At 43.9% G+C, this 17,514-nt stretch overlaps 1 long non-coding RNA gene across 4 annotated transcripts in view; it reads left to right on the forward strand.

Annotated features, from left to right (window-relative positions):
• Positions 1-235: 235 nt before the first annotated feature.
• The window catches only part of LOC141731144 (uncharacterized), a 32,223-nt gene continuing 14,944 nt past the window's right edge, over positions 236-17,514 (forward strand). For 3 of the 4 annotated variants that reach the window (XR_012583074.1, XR_012583073.1, XR_012583075.1), the window contains exons 1-2: positions 236-480; positions 13,957-14,055. This is a non-coding gene — a long non-coding RNA (uncharacterized LOC141731144). Of the gene's footprint in view, positions 481-9,408; positions 11,607-13,956; positions 14,056-17,514 lie in introns of all 4 variants that reach the window. The other variant, XR_012583076.1, reaches the window with a different exon arrangement.

Genomic DNA, 17,514 nt, shown 5'->3' on the forward strand with positions numbered 1-17,514 from the left:
GCCTTGCCAGTTAGGGCAATTGCCTGGAAAATGGGCTAACACCCAGGGGAACTGCTGGGATAATTCAGCCTTCCTGGGACTCTCCTGATTGTGCTGCAGTTAAAGCAATGCCCTGCGAAAGCGACGCTCAGGCACACAGCCCATATTTTCACAGATTTCCCAATTGCCTGCCACAGGCACTTGGCAGGAGAAAGAGCTGGAGCTCTTGCAACAAAACCTGAGCAGAGCAGAGAGCTCAGTGCAGTGACAGGGTGGTGTGACTGCTCCTGAGTATTTTGAACCCACTGTCATGTTTGCAGTGTGGTAGCTCTGGAGGTGTTTAATGCACAGCCTGCTGCCACCGTGGTATCACCCAGAGCCCAGGGCAGGGAGCAGGATGAGCCAGTGCAACGTGGGTTTTACACATTTACTGACTCTGAGCTCCAGCTGAAATCACAGAGCAGCCAACTGTCATGAACACTTCCATGGGAGGCATCTGAGGTAATTTTTCCATAGTTTTCAGAGTAACCCAACATCTCTGCAGAATTTTCTGGAAAATGCTGAGTGTGAGATGCTCATTTTTAAGCCTCCATGGGTGCCGTGGTGGAAGGGGTTAACTGGGCGAGAGGCACGGGAATTCTGGAGACTTTTTCAGATACCTGGGGTACCTTGGGCTCCGAAATGTTGACCTCTGACTCTCTAAGTTTATCAGCACATTCACTAATCAGGGGTGTTTAATGGAACAGCCACATGGATTCCTGACATTCTTGAGACGTTATGACCCTGTCAGTTGTATGAAGACTGAAAGTCTCTTGCTTTTGAACTCACTAGAGTTTGCACTGTCTTAGAAGCCTTTGATAAATACTTGCTGGATTTCTTACCTAGCTGCTCTAATCTGCCCAAGGTCATCATTCCAGAAAAAAAAAAAGGTTTCATTTTGTGGGCATTCATCACTTAAATTGATCGAATTAATGCTTTCTCTAATTCCGGAATGGTAAAGAGCGTTGTGTGTCATGTTTTAAAAAAACCCAGCAGATAAAAGGTTTATTTTCCTGTTATATGTGAGGGGGTTTGTGTTCCCTGTCAGTCTCTAAAGACCAGCGAAAAACAAATGTAAAATGTTTTTCCATGAAAAACCCCTAACATTATTGAAACAGATCTCCCTCAAGTACCCACAGGTTTTATCAACAGTGTCCATGTGCATGTTTTTCCTTCATAGTTCACACCAGAGATTTTAAGCACAAAGACCTGGATTCAGTTACAATCACAGACCCAGGCCTGGAGATATGATCCAAGCCTTGTCCAGAATTTAAAAAGACCCAAATTCAAATGGGTTGAATTCACCATGAATGAGATGTCCAAGTCACTTTCAAAAATTAAGCTGGAATTTAGCTGTCACTTTGAACATATTTAAAATTTTCCCTCAGGTCTAGGATTCAAACATAATAGCAAAGGCCAAGTAAAATGGTTTGAATTTTGAGCAATATTCCTTTTTTTTAAATTTTTTGTGGATAAGCTCCATACAGGGCAAGCCTTGCTGGGCCAGATAAGACTAGATAACTCATCAGTGTAAAAAAGCCTTGTAATCAGGGTGCTGGCAACAGGCAAAGAAAAGAGGCTGGAAATATCAAGAGTTAACAGGTGACTTGATATGGATAGCAGTCTCTGCTATGAGCCTCTAAAAGCAAACAGTTCACATAATTTATAAATGGTTTCATAGGAAGACTCACATTTATCCAAGAGGCCATGCCTCAGCATAGCAGACCTCCCAGGAGAATTTTCAGATGACTCTTCCTTTATCAACCCCATTTTATTACTCCTAGTTCTATTCTTCTGCTGTTTCTCATCATATCTCCTGATATTTTTAAACTCATCACCTACTGGCAGTTTGTCATTAGGGTGCATTGCTCAGCTGAGCTACACACCCTTATTTTGAAATGGGCAGCAGCAAGAGCCTGACCCTTCCCAGGGCAGGGGAAAAGCACATGAAAAGAGCTGAGGAGGTCAGATCTGAGCACGGTGGGAGCTGAGGTGCTGCTGTTAAGGCAGCATTGAGCAAAAGCCTCTCACTTGCAGACAGTCAGAACAGTCACCCGTGGTTCCACACACACCATCCTCTGCCTGTTGGCCTTTACCTGATGCTGTGAGGAGCTGAGCAATGGGGACACACAGTGAACAGGTTCAGATCCCCTGAACCTGACCCAGTACCCAGGCAGACTCCAGTTCACCCGCGGTGCAGCACAGCTACCTCGCGTTTCCTGGTGAGCCTCCTTACGTGGGCTCAAAACCTTGGAAGAATTCTGTAGCAGTCTTGTTCTCATTACCTCTCCTGACCCAGCAAATGGGGGGCAGGATGGGAATGATCTTTGTATCTAGGTCAGATCCTAATCTTTTTTTCCTTTACTGAAGAATTCCTCCCTCCTTTTTCCTCTAGTGCAGATTTGCCTTTCAACTCTGGTTGAGCCCTTGTTTGTCATTCTCTCCTGCCCTCTTCAGCCCAGGGCAGAACCATTTGTACTAACATGATGGCACTTTTCTTCATTTTCTGTCTCACACATTTCTTTTTCACCCCATGCATCATATCCCCACATCTGGCTGATGCAACACAATGAGATGTTTAAAACCACAGAAACTGTGCAAACCAATTTTTTTTCCTTCCTGGAGGAAGGAAACCAACTGAGGACTCACTGATGTAAAACTCACTTTGCCAGTGGGACTCACTTACCTGTCTCCAGTCTCGTGCCCCTCTGGTCAGTGGAGCAGGTACAACCACTCTATTGCTGTCCAGCAGCAGCCTCACCCAGTACAGAAATCTGGTGTTGGGCACAACTGTGCTGCCTGACCCCTCACCCTGCTCTGGACTGGGTTACTGTGAACACAGCATTCACAGCTGCCCTTCCAAGGGACCTGGCCCTGTCCTTGCCCACAACTTCCCTGGCTCTCACCCCACACAGTATGTGTAAACCCATGGGAAAACCCCCTCTTTGGAGCCTTGCTTTTCCCTTGGGTAAGTGTCAGTCCAATGCACTAACTATTGCTGATAAAAACCCTGGCACACACCACACAAAGCTTTGAGCAAAGTAAAATATAGTCACAGATTTAATGAGTATCAAAATAAAGCTAAAAAAAAGTTATGACAGTACAGGAAATTGCAGAGCAATGGCAACTACGGGAGGAAAGCAGGAGAATATCACAAAGGCCCTGAAAGTCTGCAGAGGCCAGACAGACACATGGCTCTTCCTGACCCCTCTCTCCTGGCAGAAGGGGGAAAGCTCTCCTCCTCCGCTCAGCAGGGGCCCAGCCTGCTGTTAGCCACCCGTTTTGAACTACTACAAATACATTAATTTAGCCAGCTAGAGAGAAATAAAGCTTTTGAGAGAAGCAGCAAATAAATCACAGAAGCCCCATGTATAAAAACCAGGCAGCATGACGTGACACCTCCACACAGGGCAGCTGTGACCTGTGTTAATCTGCCCAGGCTCTGGCACTTGAAAAACACCAGTGAGAAAACTTTAGAGACAACAAACTCATACAAGAACTGCTGCTACAAACATCCTCCTCTATCTCTCCCTCCTCAGGAAGGGGCTGGCAGGGCGACCCCAAGGCTTTTCTTCTCCTGCTGTGCTTGTGGACTCTGATGTGCAACAAGCAGCCGAGCCAGGCTGTGGGCACACAGCCTTTCCCAGCTGCTGGTGTCTCAGCTGAGAGCTAAGTTTCCTGGTTTGCCCTCATTTCTCATCTCCACAGCCTCTTCCTGACTTTTAGAGATTATTGCTGTACAAGAGCTGAGCATCTTGTGTGGCATTCAAGAGGAGATGAGTTAGTTTCAAGAAGCAGAGCTTTGCTGAGCTGACCTGGCTCTTCTAAATCAGACTGCGCCATGAAGGGAGCAATCAACTCCAGCAAAGGAAAGGACAGCAAGCAGATTAGAGCTGGGGAAGGCTGGAAGAGGAATCAGATAGGGGATGAATCTACAGACACAACAGCTCAGAGAGCCCTGGCTGCCAGACCTACACTCTTCAATCAACAGAGACAAGTAGGTCCCATATTTTGACCAGGTACTTACTTGCTATTGCAGTTTCTTTGGTGTGTGTGTACAGGGAGGTGACAGTGCCAAGCAGCAGGCAGGATAGATGATCAGCTTGGACCTCATCCCACCACTTAAGAAATGTGTGGCAGACTGGGAAACCTGCAGGGAAGCCAGGGAGTGCCCCATCTCATCCCTCTCTCAACTTGTCCTCCAAGAGTGGGTTCTGCTCTCCTGGCTGTACACTGAACCCTCAGTAATACTGAAGAAGTTCTGAGGTTTATTCTTTCACATTTGTCCTTTCCTTCCTTGCTCATTTTAGGGAAGGAGCAAGAAAGTAAACTCTAGGCAGTGTGTGAAACCTGCCAGTCCCTAAGAGGCTGAATATCTTTCCACTCACATGACTGTTACTGATTTGAGACTCTTGGGCCAATTGCTCATTTCTGAGAAAGCCAGTGACATGTTAATGTACATCTGCTAAGGCTGCAGGGTACTTTGCCTACTGGTGAAATTTTGCTCAAGCTTAAAGGAACAATTTAGCTGAAGTGAACTGCTGGTCTCATGCTTCACCTGCAGAAGTGCTCTGAGCTCTGAGGCTCCCCTTTGCTGTGGCTCACTCCCCACCTGTGTGCCTTGTGTCTGCTGCTCTGGTTCTGGTGTGCACTGTTAAACTGGGGCAGTGAGAGGCTTTGAAGCAGACAAAGTGATAGCTGGGAACTTCAGTCACTGCCCAACAGTTGGCACTGGTGGAAAGCACCACGATCTCAGTGGCTCCCAGCAGAGAGGAAGCTCAGCCCGAGGATGGATGCCTGGGTCCAGCTGTGCACTTGAAGGCAGAGGCTGCTTGCACAGCTCCTCTGCTCCAGCACCTGCAGAGCTCTCCCTCTTTTGCACCTTGGACGAGAAGTTATTTTTGGCTGTGTTTTGCTATATTAAATATTAGCTCTAGGCTTTCCCCTATGTATCGTGTAATCCTGTTCTGTGTGGGCTTTATATATTGTTCTTTTGACATTATCACTATTGCATATTAATAAATTAAACTTTCAATTCCTGTTACTCTCTTGGGCCAATGTATATTGCTAGGGGGTGAAAAGAAGGGATTAAAATGGCTTACAGTGTTCTGCTCTTGTACCATGTTACAGCAGACACATAAGAAGGATCAAGGAGCTTTCTTGGCTCAGAATTGTTATATTAATAGCAGAATTGTGGGGTCATAATTTTTATTGCACTCTTTTAATAAGCTATTGATGCAGACACATTTTACACCTATGGGAAAATATAATTATGCTGGCACTGTAACACTGGATATTCTTAGCAGAATATCACAAGAAATTAAGAGAAGAATGAGTCTTCAGTTATGTTGAATGAAGTTTTAACAAGCCTAGTGGGGAGGGAAGGCTCAAGATAGAGAAAGAGGAGTAAAATCAGCCTGAATGTCTCTAAGTTTGGGCTTTAAGTTACTAATAAGCAGAGCCATTGGGGAGCTGGTGACAAACTGACCTCTCCTGAACTCCTCAATAGGAACATACACAGGTGCATGATGTGATGCTGTGCAGAGTCAACAAGACCCAAAAATAAAAATGCACTGAGTAAAGTCTGTAACTGTAAGGTACAGTTTATGCTGGGGCTTCAAGATATGTGTTGCCTCTCTACCTTTTAAAATGCAGTTTGAGTAGTGGAAAGGTGAGGCAGAAAATGAAACAATGCCAGATGCAAGAGCCCCATCAGCCAGTTCAAAAAAAAGGGAAAAGTTGAAACTGACTAAAAGATTGTCCTTGAGTTGGGGTTTGATGAGGTAACAGATATTAGATACTCTATGAGAGTTCTAATAAAAAGCAGAATGACAGGGTTGAAAGCCACAAATGAGGAGAGGCAGAAAGCTCTGAGGTGGGCAACTACTCTCTGTTAACTCCCCCACACCAGAGGAGCCAGTGCTCATCCAGATGTTCTGCAAACACAGCCTCTGTGCAGCCACCTCCACCTCCTCAATTAAAAAAAAGAACAAACAAAACAATGGAGCTGAAGCCACATCCCAGAAAGCCCACACCCTGTTTGGCTGTAGCAGGGTGTCTGCTGGAAAAGGTGACTTGTGTTAAACATATTTGATAGTTCCTACAGCCATTCTTACTTCAGTTTGGTTTATGCTCAAGTAACAAACCCCACAAAAGCTTCAAATATATTCTGTCCGTGGTTTAAAGACACTCCCCTCAAAGATCAGATTTCATCAGATCATCATCATACAATGGCTAAAATATGTACAGTGTCATAAGTAGACAAATACAACTTATTTTTACTGTGACTGTTGTTATTTTATATCCTGTAGCACTACAGATATGACAAACTCTTTACAACCCTTACAGGAAGTCAGTTCCTTGCTCTGAAAACCTCTCCAAGATTAACTCTTGGTCTTAATTCTTATTTTGTGGTTTAGCACTTGTCACACACAACAGATGAGATACAGCTTTGATCTACAGACAGCTTCACATTTATGTCCCAACCAGTGACTCCTGGGTTATGATTCCTACTTGAAGTCCTGTCAAATGTATCTTAATTTGTTAACAGTTTTGCTCCACTAGGCTGCCTCTGCTAAAAGGCTATAAAAAGTAATAGTCCATTTGTGAGTTTACTGCTATTAGCTACAAGTGTTAATTCATGTGCAAAACCCCATACACTGCATACCTGCAGTCAGTAACAGAGGGGAGGGGTTACACACTGGGGGAGGAAATTACTCCTGTTGTAGATTTGGTGCATATTCATCTGCAAACAGCCACCCCTCCTGCCTCAAGAAAGGAGTGATGACTTCTTGGTTTTAATCACACACTGCCAGTTCTAATTGTTTTACAAACAACATCAAGGGGAGGGTAATTGGACCCTTCAGCTTCTCCATCATAACAGTGTGACTACTCCAGAAAGGAAAACAAATCTTCACCCATTCCAAAAGCTAAAATAAAGCAAGTGATGGAAAGGAGGACTTCTAATTTCTGTTCAACATAACACCCACATGTTAATGTTAATTTAAAAAGCAAGAACAGGGGTGTCCCCAGTGAACACTTGCCAGGGGATGCCCAGACAAAGCTGTTACATTTGGAAAAGCACAGCCTCAAGCTGCACCTGCTTTCACACCCTTGCAAGGGAAAATGAGCTCATTGCCACCTTTCACTGCCCTGCTTGCCAGTGCTTTTCCTTTTCCCAGGACACACACAGAGGACAATGGAGCCTGGCAGGTGCTGGGCAATAAACTTTTCTGCAGAAGTGCCCATTGCTCCCCAAAGCACTGACACTGCAGCCAGTGCTTTCCTGCCTCAGCACTGCCTGGAGCACTGGGCAGAGCCCGGGCAGGGCCACCACAGCACCTCTGCAGCAGCTCTGCAGCAGCAGCAGCTCTGTCTGCAGTACCCCCAGCACGGTGACATCACCAAGCGCTACCTTCTTTCAAGATAAGCCCCTAAATTCATGTGAAATACTAGGGATAATTTTTCTTTTTGTCACAAGAACAAAGCCCTTCAGAAGTTAAATCCAACAAGGATATCAATTGAGCTCAGCGCTCCCTATCCTGTAGGGCAAAGAGCTATAATTTCCTAAGATGGCTCCTAATTCTCTGCCTTTTCAGGAGCTCACAGAATGAGCAAAGCCTGACAACTCAGTGTCCCATTGCTTCAGCAAAATAATTGCTCAAATGCATTGCAAAACTGCATCAGGGAAAAGCCCCGAGCCAGCAGAGTGCTGTGTGTGCACCCAGCCTGAGTGGTGTCTGTAAGCTGTGCTTCTTGAGGAGCATTTTCTGCCTTTCTGGGCACCCCTGCATCAGCACTGTAACACCAAGACATTTTGCCTAACTTTACATAGGAAAAATAAATGTGGCTGTGAAGATAAGATAGAATAGGAAAACAAAAGAACTTATCATTGTTAAAACAAGACTCAAGTGAGACCACATGGAATGAGACAACAGGGAAGCTGAACAAAGGAAAATATTAGAAAAATGCAGGTTGTATTTGGTGGAACAAGATCTTGAAAATCTGAGGATGTTTGCAAAGCAGTGCTAGTTCCTGTGGATACCAAATACTAAAAACCTGCCAGAATTTGTTATCCTGAGTTTAAAAAAAAAAAAGGTAACAATGGCTTTAATTATTTGATTTTAAAAAAGTAGCAGCTCCCTGGACAAAGGTCTCCAGAAGAGGAGAAAAACAGATTGTGACTATGGGTGCCAAGAAAATATTTAAAAAACAATATACACACAAGAATCTCACACAACATCACACAGAGCAGAATACTCACAGGGAGTGTTACTTTGACTTCTATATTATATAGAAGCAGGAGACACTGAACCCCCTTTTACCCTATATCTGGAGAATTGTTTATAAGCCTTAGGGAATTTATTCTCACCTCACCCTATGAAAAGGAGAAAACCAGGACCAATTCTATGCCACAAAGGTTTTAGTGGCATGTAGACCCTTATTTTCTGTGCACTCAAGCCTTTTCTATGGTCATGTGCATATAAACATTACAGTGCCTTCTCCATGTTAAATCTGCCCTGACTGAAACTGTCCTGAAAATACTTTGTTCAATGCTTAGACCCTGAAAAACATTTGCTATGTCCAAACTTCCTGCTCATTCTTAAATTAAATTTAAGAGGGTAACATTTAATGATGTTTTCCTTGAATTCAATCTTGTTTGCCTTACATCACACAAAAATGCACTGCAGAAAGGTTCTTCATAATGCCATTATGCTATTAGTGATAGTGGGAGAAATTGTGATATTTAAGTATCAACAGAAATGTCTTCATTGGCTTTCAGAAGAGATGGGGAAGGAAAGAGAAAAAGGGACAATCAGCTGATATGTCAAACATCCATATACAAATGATGATTCAGAGAAGGGTTATGATGGCACTGAGGCTAATGAGACACTACAGATAATACAAGAGACACAAAATCGAGTTCACTTTAGAATCTGAGTATATTGTAGAGCTAATCAAGAGGAAGGAAGAAAACAAATCATTGCTTGGAGAAGTGGAGAGGAGGGGGAAAATGCCAGCAGATGATTCAATGCTCCTGAGTCATTCCAGTTCCAACTATTCATCCCCTACCTGGGGAAGTTTGAAGAACACTTTTAAAAATGTTTTAAGTCTGCCCTATACTTTCTTGACTGAAAAGGCAAAACCAGGACAAGGGATAAACTTCTAGATCTGCCATTTGCAGCCAGGGAAAACACAAAGGGAGTCTTGACTGTAGCTGATGGAGATGGCTGTGCCTGCTGCATTAGGTTTGCCCTCACATCTGCCAATCTTGCTCTGGTGATCAAAATTTTTTAATACATAAAAAAAGGTTTGCATGTACTGGTCTTTTAATAAGAGAAGATATTTGCTTTTAAGCTTACATCTCTTTCATCACTCTGCTTTCCCCAGGAAGGAGCTTTTGAAGCTTTTACACTTTCTATGCACTACCTCATAGCCAAACGTGGGACAGCAAGCACCCAGCACTCAGACAGCTGAGGGGATTGAAAACACCTATCCAGATTCACATCTGAATACTGGACATGAAAATGAGCCTGGCTCAGGGTGCAGTCAGCTCCCTGTATCTCATGGAACAGAACCCAGCCCAGTGAAAATCTGGCCTTTCTGATTGCCTGTCTGTGTCCTGGGCTTCCCTGAAATCTTGGTACTGAGTGCTGACAGTTAGAAACTCTTTCCATGCTTTTCCTTCCATATTTCACTGAAGCAAAGAAACCATTTTGCAACTTCTGTACAAAGCATCTGATGCTGTTTGGTCACATTGAATACCTGCACTGGGTTTAGGTATTTCCAGGAAAACGATTTGAAACCTTCTGTAACTGGAACTGAACCATCCTGTATCAAGTTAAAGAGAAATTCACGAATATATAGTAGCCTTGTGTAGACAATGCATTATATTAGCCTGTGTGTCTTGTCATAATATATTCCAAGTGATGTGTGATGATGGCAAATCTGTTATCCATTAAAAAGGTGCTGAAGACCAGCCTGTCGGAAGACATTTTCCCCCCAATTTTACTCCTCATTAGTTTTTGAAGCCTGGAAGTTACAGAACAAAGTTCATGTTAAAGGCTACCACTAATATTATCATGCTGCTTTAATGCTGGAGTAATGAAATACGTGAAAACTATATTCCCAATTCCTAGCACCACATTTTTATTCTAAACATTAGAAAAGCACACACATCCTGGAGAGAAAAATGTTTGCAGCTGACTGATATTTATCCAAAAAGTGTGATTTCCTCAAAAGCAGCTTGGTGCAGCTTCCTGCCTGCATGGCTCTCACTGCTGGGGCTCTGGTTCACGACTTGCACACTCTGCCAGTGGACACTAAGGGGTGTAAATTCATCAACTTCTGCTGAACTTTAGATTCACACACTGCCGTAAAGTGAGCTCGGAATAAGATTGCACACTTCATATAGAAGTGCAATTCTATTTTCATGTGCTTAGAAGGGTTGTAAGTTTTTTTTTTGGTTTGGGATTTGGTTTTTTTTTTGTTGTTTTTTGGGAGTTTTTGTGTGTGTGGGTTGTTGGGGTTTTTAAAATAAAACTGCAAGGAAGCAGAATTCAGTTTCTTCTCTAAAAAAATTAACAGATCTCACTCTCTTTTTTACTTTGTTTTTCCTTTTTTTTAAAGGAGGAGGAAGATTCTTTTTATATTTAGATATCAGACATATTCCTCTGACTTAACTGAGTCAGATTCCTCCTGTTCCAACCTTCACATACCAAATTTTTAGAGCTTTCTCTTTACATGAGCTAGCAAGACATTTTGGCCATCTACCTAGCCCTTCCTCTGGGGGTTCAAGATCCATAGCAAAAGATTTTGCACATCCATCAGTTGGAAAAAAATGTCTCCATGCTTAAGTTTTCCAATCATCTTCACACATTGCTTCTATGCCTTAACACATGTGATGAAAAATTTATAATATACTTTCACGGGATCTTTTTGGAGAGATAGTTCAGTGTTATAGATCAGAATTTGTGATGATTTAGAACTATTTTCTAAATTGAATGAAGATTGAAAAGAAATTAGTGTATCTCAGTATAATCTTATTCTGAATGATGGTATTAGGAAGTGTCAGACTGGAGATTAGCAGAAGTAGAAACCTGTGGAATTCAGAGTTCCCTGGCAAAGCTACAGTCCCTGCCTGCACTGAGGGCAGGATGGAGAAAACAAATACCTGATAGAGAAGGTCTCTGCCAAGGACTTGGGCACTACATTCCTTATGGTATACACACAATTTACAGGCTTTTCTAGGTGCAGATAACATTTCTCCCAAAAACCTGTATTCCAGAATGCCTGTTTTTAAGCACTCAATAGTCAGCACTATTCAGAGTTCTCCCCACCTGAGACACTCACCAGGACTTGTGCCTGCCTGTAGGAGTGAGCAGTGTCAGGGTAACAGAGAAGTGACTCTTGGACCTTTCTCTGCTCCCATGAGAAAAGCAAGCCTTGGAAGAGACCCTCAGAAAGCTTTGCTTGTAAGACACACCTATCCTTCTTTCCTGAACAGCAGCTATTCTAAAACATCTCATTGTAAGGACAGCCCTGGAGAGCACATGGCAGCCTTCCAGTACCAACATGCTTTACTAAAGGTAAAAGAGCTTTATCAAGTAGTTGGGCTTTTCTGATCCATTAAATGATTGCTTGCAAATCCCTCCCTATTTTCATTGAGGTTTTTAAAGGGATGTCTTTAAAAGAGGGAAACACAACAGTAGAAGATCTGTCTGTGGTAGGGCTCCCAGAAATAAGATTTTTCACTTCTATTCCAGTAGTCACCTTCAGCCCTGCTCTTGCCTAGAAAGTGCTGGAGACCTTCACTCACCTCTCTGAGCACAAGGAAGTTCCAGCACCGTTTTAAAGGGTGGGAGCTGACAGCAGGCACCACCTCCAGATAGGAGTGTTTATGCTGAGGGGGGATAAATGGATGGAGATCTCCATAAAGTGTAAGCAGTGGAGCAGAGCTGGAAGTGTTTCCTTGCACAGAGATAGCAGTGCAGGAGCACAGGGGGAGCTGGGCTCTGGCTGCAGTCGGCTCCTTGCAAGGAAGGTTCCTGCTATTAATACCACAGCTATCACAGCAGATAAGGCTGGAAAAGGCAGCAGCCTGCAGGAAGGATTAGGTTAGAGCAAACTGAGGAGTATTCTGGATCCCAGGGTGGGGTAAAGTCCGCAGGGTGTTCTCTGTGCAGCGGGAGCGTCCTGCTGTGGGTGCAGCAGTGACACACAGCCTGCCCTGCCCTGGGTGCTAAACAGCAAGAGCCAGGCCTGGGCCTGCCTCAAAACACAGCTACAAGATAAAGGTCAGGAAATGGGGGAAAAAGCCCTGTCAGTTGATGACAGTATGCTGGGACAGACCCTGATCCCTCCAGGGAAGGCAGGTGTGCTGTGACCTACCACGAAAGGCAGATGAGCTCCCCTGAGCAGTGGTGGTGACTGGGACCAGTTCCACCCATCCTGGCAGTGCTCATGGTGGCAGAGGGGTGTTGTTTGTCTCAACCAAGGTTTGAGCCCTTGGGAGAAGTGCAGCTCTTCTCTTCATGCATCACTCTTTCCTGATCTACTTTCAGTTCCTTCCTGCAAAGCTGCCCTGTGCAGCAGGCAAGTCAGGGATGGAGAACTTCCTCCCCTGCTTGAGCCCTTTGGAAATGGCTAATTTACTACAACATAGGGAGAGAAAGGAGGAAGGATAGTGAAACAGCCCAGCCTGGGGCTCGGGGCCATCTCAGGTTCAGGAGGAAAGGGAAGGACAAAGAACTCAGAGACCCCCCAGTCTGGCTTTTCGCAGGACCTCAACATATCAAATTGAAACGGGCCTCTTTTTGCCCCTGGCTGTTCCTATAGTTTAAATGCTTTAACCTTTAAAGGTAGCATTCAGGAACCATGGTACTTAAGTGTTAAAGCTAACTTGCAGGGTATTTTTGCAGAGGGAAAGGAGTTTTACAAGGGCTTTTACCTACCAGACTGGCATTTCATTTCAGCACAGGTCATGAGCAGTGCTGGCTCCCTATATAACCTGCCCACGGTCCCTCATCTCACCAATTTCCTCAGTCTTGTCCTGAGGAGATCAACAGATTAAGACAAGAGAAGATTTGAGGTTTCTTTCCCAGTGGGGCTGAGTGCCTGCTGCTCCTCATAGTCCTGTTAGAAGGGTGCTCAGCACTGCTGCAATTCATCTCTGTCTGTGCTGCTCTTTGCCCTGGTCTGAAATATTATTTGAGGCACTGGACAAGAAATGAAGAAAAGCCTTTCCCTATCAAAAACCATCAGAATTCTCCTCAATTTTGTTGATCCCAGTATCTCTAGCCACATACCCTGTTCATTCCCAAAGCAGGTCCTGCACAGCCTTTCTTCCTCTTTAACTTTCCTCTTGTTCTGCTGTTAAGAAAGCCCACATCAGATGTGTCACTCCCTCTTTGCTCATGTAGTTGCTCATCCAGTCCTCTAATTCCCATTTTTGATCTCCCTGTACTTCTCTCTCATTTCATCTCTGCTGTTATTTTCTGTTTCCTTTGTTTGCTCCTATATGTACAGACCTCAGAAAAGGCTCTCTTGACATAATCAGCCTTCTGCCTCTTCCTTCCTGTTGTTTTCTAAACTTTGCTGTTTTTCTACATTGAATTGCTTTTCCATTCCTCCCATGTGTCTTGAAATGTCTCCTTTCCACAACCACTATCAGAGGTAGCAGTGGCCTTCTTACAGCCAAGCTAAATGGAGACCTTTTTCTTCTTACACTTGAAAATCACATCCTCCCTGGACACAGCTCAGTGTTCCTTTTTTCCAGACCTCCTCAGCTACTCATTTCCCTGTCTGATGCTCAGGCTTCTGTAATTTATATTCTGTCCTGCCAGTATCCTGGGAGTATCCATGGAATTCTGTCCATTTGCTAAACTCCATTATGCATTTTTTTCTGCGTATTTTACCCACCAACATCTATCTCTGTAGGAGACACTGCAACCATCCAGCAGCGAGGAAGGAGCTTGTTTTCTGGACAATTCCCCCATTAGGGTCTGTTTGCTGAGCCCATTAAGAGGACATTTTCTGGTAAGGACACCTCTACATTAAAAACAACAATCAAGGAGTTTGTTTTATGCTCTGATTGTTATTACAGTTCTTAGGTTTGGGGTTTGCAAGCCGCAACCTGCATTCCTTAAATAACATGGACACTGAGAATTTCAGCAGCAATCTCCTCAGACAGGGTAGTCACCAGAAAATATCCTGCCTTGCATGTGAGGGCAGGCTGGGGAGGTGAACATCACACATTTTGTTAGGTGTGACATTACAAAACCAGTTTTCCAGTATGGCACAGCAGCCAACAGCCTCCCCATGTTTCCCTCTGTGTATCAGGAAGTGTAACAAAGCACACACACTGCACAACCAACCCAAACCCCACACTCCCAATTTCAGGAAAGTCTTCAAGAGCAAATACATTTCAGATTCTTTGCTAATTCTTCTCCAGCACTGGAAAAGAAGATGTGATATTTCCACTTAACCAGGTATAACAAGTTAAACACACTGTCATCAACACTTCAGCAAAGTTTCCTACTCCTCTCATATCCCCATAATTTCACTATTTGTCACTTCTCAGGACAGAGTAAGCCAAAGCAAGAGATTAACTATATTAGAAACCAAAGTAGGAATTATTAGGAAGGGCTTAATGGCCTGTGGACATAGACTGCAGTCAGGTTCCAAAATCCCACAAGACATTCCCTCATCAGTAAGGTGGTGGAGCAGAGGCCACATGTTTGCCTCTTCCTCCGAGCAAGAAATGCAGCCAGGACTCACAAGCACATACAGGAGTTAAGACACATGCAAACTGCTTCTGGAATAAAAACAAAGATGCACAAACAGGCTTAGAGCAGCCTTAGCCCCAGCCAAGTCTCAGGTTAACCTGCCCCCAGCACTCTCCAGATGCCCCAGACAGCCCTGGAGTTGCCAAAGAGCAGATGCTGCCTGAACTCAGCACCCTTGGATGCTCCAGTGCATGAGCTACAAGCAATCCCCACAGCCTTGGCACCCCAAGAAGACACAGTAGCTGCCCAGAAAGGAGAAAAACCTTAAAAATTCATTAACTGCCTGTAGAGTTGCATTAGATCACTACTAACAAGCCTAAATAGGTTTTCAAATCAAAGGTGGTTGGTTGCATTTTGCCTTGGTTTTCCTCTTCCTCTTTTTTTTTTTTTTTAAGTAAGTTTTTACGAAATAATCTTTGTCTTTCCTAAATTCTTTTTTCCTCTCTTTTCCTCTTGTTGGTTAAATCTGGGCTGAGGTTGATTGCTGTAGGACAGAGGTATGTTAGGAAATTTGATGCAAAGGACAAGAAAACAAAAATCAGAGGTATTTGGTCTGAAAAGAGGCTTTGTCCAAGGCATAATTCTTGTGTGTTTAAGGACAGAGTAATAGATTTGGAAGGATAAGTCATATATCTTAGGATTTTCTTTCCTGCCCCCTTTGATTGATTCATTCCAGTCTCTTCAGATCTTTGCCTGTTCCCACAAACCTGGAATCTCAGGATTGTTTGATTAAGTCATGGTTACCATGACAATAAAAGTGCCTCTGGCCAGTTTGACCTTTGACTGGATTCAATTCACTGAGAGAAATGGACAGAGACTATAGAAAAAGCTTCAGCTTCATGTCCACTACTGCATAAAACGGGCTCTCCCGCACTTTGAGAGTGTGAGCTGGCTGCCCTTTTAGAAACATGAATTGGGCTGGAATGCTTTGGAAAGCATCTAAGGTTTTGGTAACCAATTTCTTGAGGAATATCACTTCAGATATAAAGTGCACGCAGTGGTATGGCTGAAGACTTATTTTAAAATGTGGCATTTAGCACAACAAAATTAAAAACTGAAATCAGACTTTGCATGTCTGATCTATAGCCACAGAATTTAAAAATAATGTCCTATCCATATCCATCAAATATTTTATAGGTATTTGCAAATACCTGGCTCTTTTTAAGTATGTACACATGTATAAAGGCAGATTTCAGACTTAGAGCTCATTTCCTCAGATCGTAGCCCACCCTGCTGCTGCAGCCATTGTGCTGCTGTTGCTCATATAGATAATTATTCCTTTTCAAATACTTTCATTATAAATCCATTTCAGCAAAAATAAGGAGGGGAGGGGTGGAGAGGAGAGAGATTTCAAAATTAAACCTGTTATGTGATTTGTAAATGGGCCTGACAGGATGACAGCCGAGTGGCCGTTGCAAGGCAATTCATGCATGCAAGATTGCAGATCCCTGGTGGGAGAGTACGCGGTGCCCGCACCCGTGGGGGCTCTGCTGGTGCTGCCCTCCCCTCCCTGTGCTGGGCAGCCCCTTCTTCTGCTGCTTCCTCTTTGCAAAGGAGACAAATCTATTCTTTGCTCTAGCTCAGAACAGTAAATAAAGGCAGTTAAAAAGGGGGTTTGCTTCTGGAGCCGCTGGCTCCCCAAAATGCAGCTGGCAGGAGGAATCAGTGGCTGGAGCCATTTGGGGAGAGTGGGCTTCACTGGGCACACCATGGGGAGAGCAGTGGGCAGCCCTTGCCTGGCACGTGCAGCCAAGGTGAATGTTAGCCAACAGCATGGCACAGAGCCAAGCAGAGAGAAGTAAAATAACCCAAACACTGTGAAAATAAGGGAAAATGGGTGTCTGGGCTGGGGCAATAGTTGCACTGACCTTACTTGGGTAACAGACAATGCTCATTTGAAAGCCAGATCCAAGCAGGCAAGCTGGAACTTAGAAATTATTATTCCCTCTTTTTTTATTTGATTTGTTGCTCATTTACTGTCCTAAAGTTCTTCCCGCTTCTCACCTAGTTACCTTGCATTCTGAAGCCATGAGAAATAACTGGCAGGGATTATTTGAGCCCTCTCACACAGGCTCTTGGATTCAGAATCCTCCTGTTTCCATGCTGGCCATCAGGACCACATCCTGTCAAGTTCCAACAAGTTCAGTAGAGAGCTGCCATTGTTACAGGATTTTGGTTCCCAGACCAAGAATTGGAAGAGAGATTTGTCTGGGAGGGAATAGGGAATGGAGGATTTTGTTTGTCAATGTCTTTCCCTCTTCTTTTTTTTGGTGAAAAACAACAGGGCAAATGTCAAGTGTATACAGGAAGATGAGCGATCTGAAGAAATCTTTCCCTACTGGAAAAAACATTTTTGCTTCCAAGAGAAGTCAAAGTAAAATTTTAAAATGCACTTACCTGAGTTTCAAGGAATACAAACTCCTAGAGATCCTCTGGCTTTGGAGAAATATGTTTGAATCTTCCATAGTTCATAAATGAAACTCTTTGATTTGGATGAGGATGATTTCCCCTCTGAAGAAATAGCAGGCACCCAAACCCACTGGCTTGTTCACCACCCCTTGTTACAAGATGGGAAAACACTAATAAGCACAGAATATGCCTGATCCATCTTGGCCTTTCCCTCTCCTCATTCTTTTGATGCTGAGTGCTTCCAGTTGTGCCAGTCTGTAAACTCTCAGCAGTATTTTGTATTTTCCTTCAGTCTCTCTCT

Source organism: Zonotrichia albicollis, chromosome 18 (genome assembly GCF_047830755.1).
Source record: "Zonotrichia albicollis isolate bZonAlb1 chromosome 18, bZonAlb1.hap1, whole genome shotgun sequence".
NCBI classification, from domain to species: Eukaryota; Metazoa; Chordata; class Aves; order Passeriformes; family Passerellidae; genus Zonotrichia; species Zonotrichia albicollis.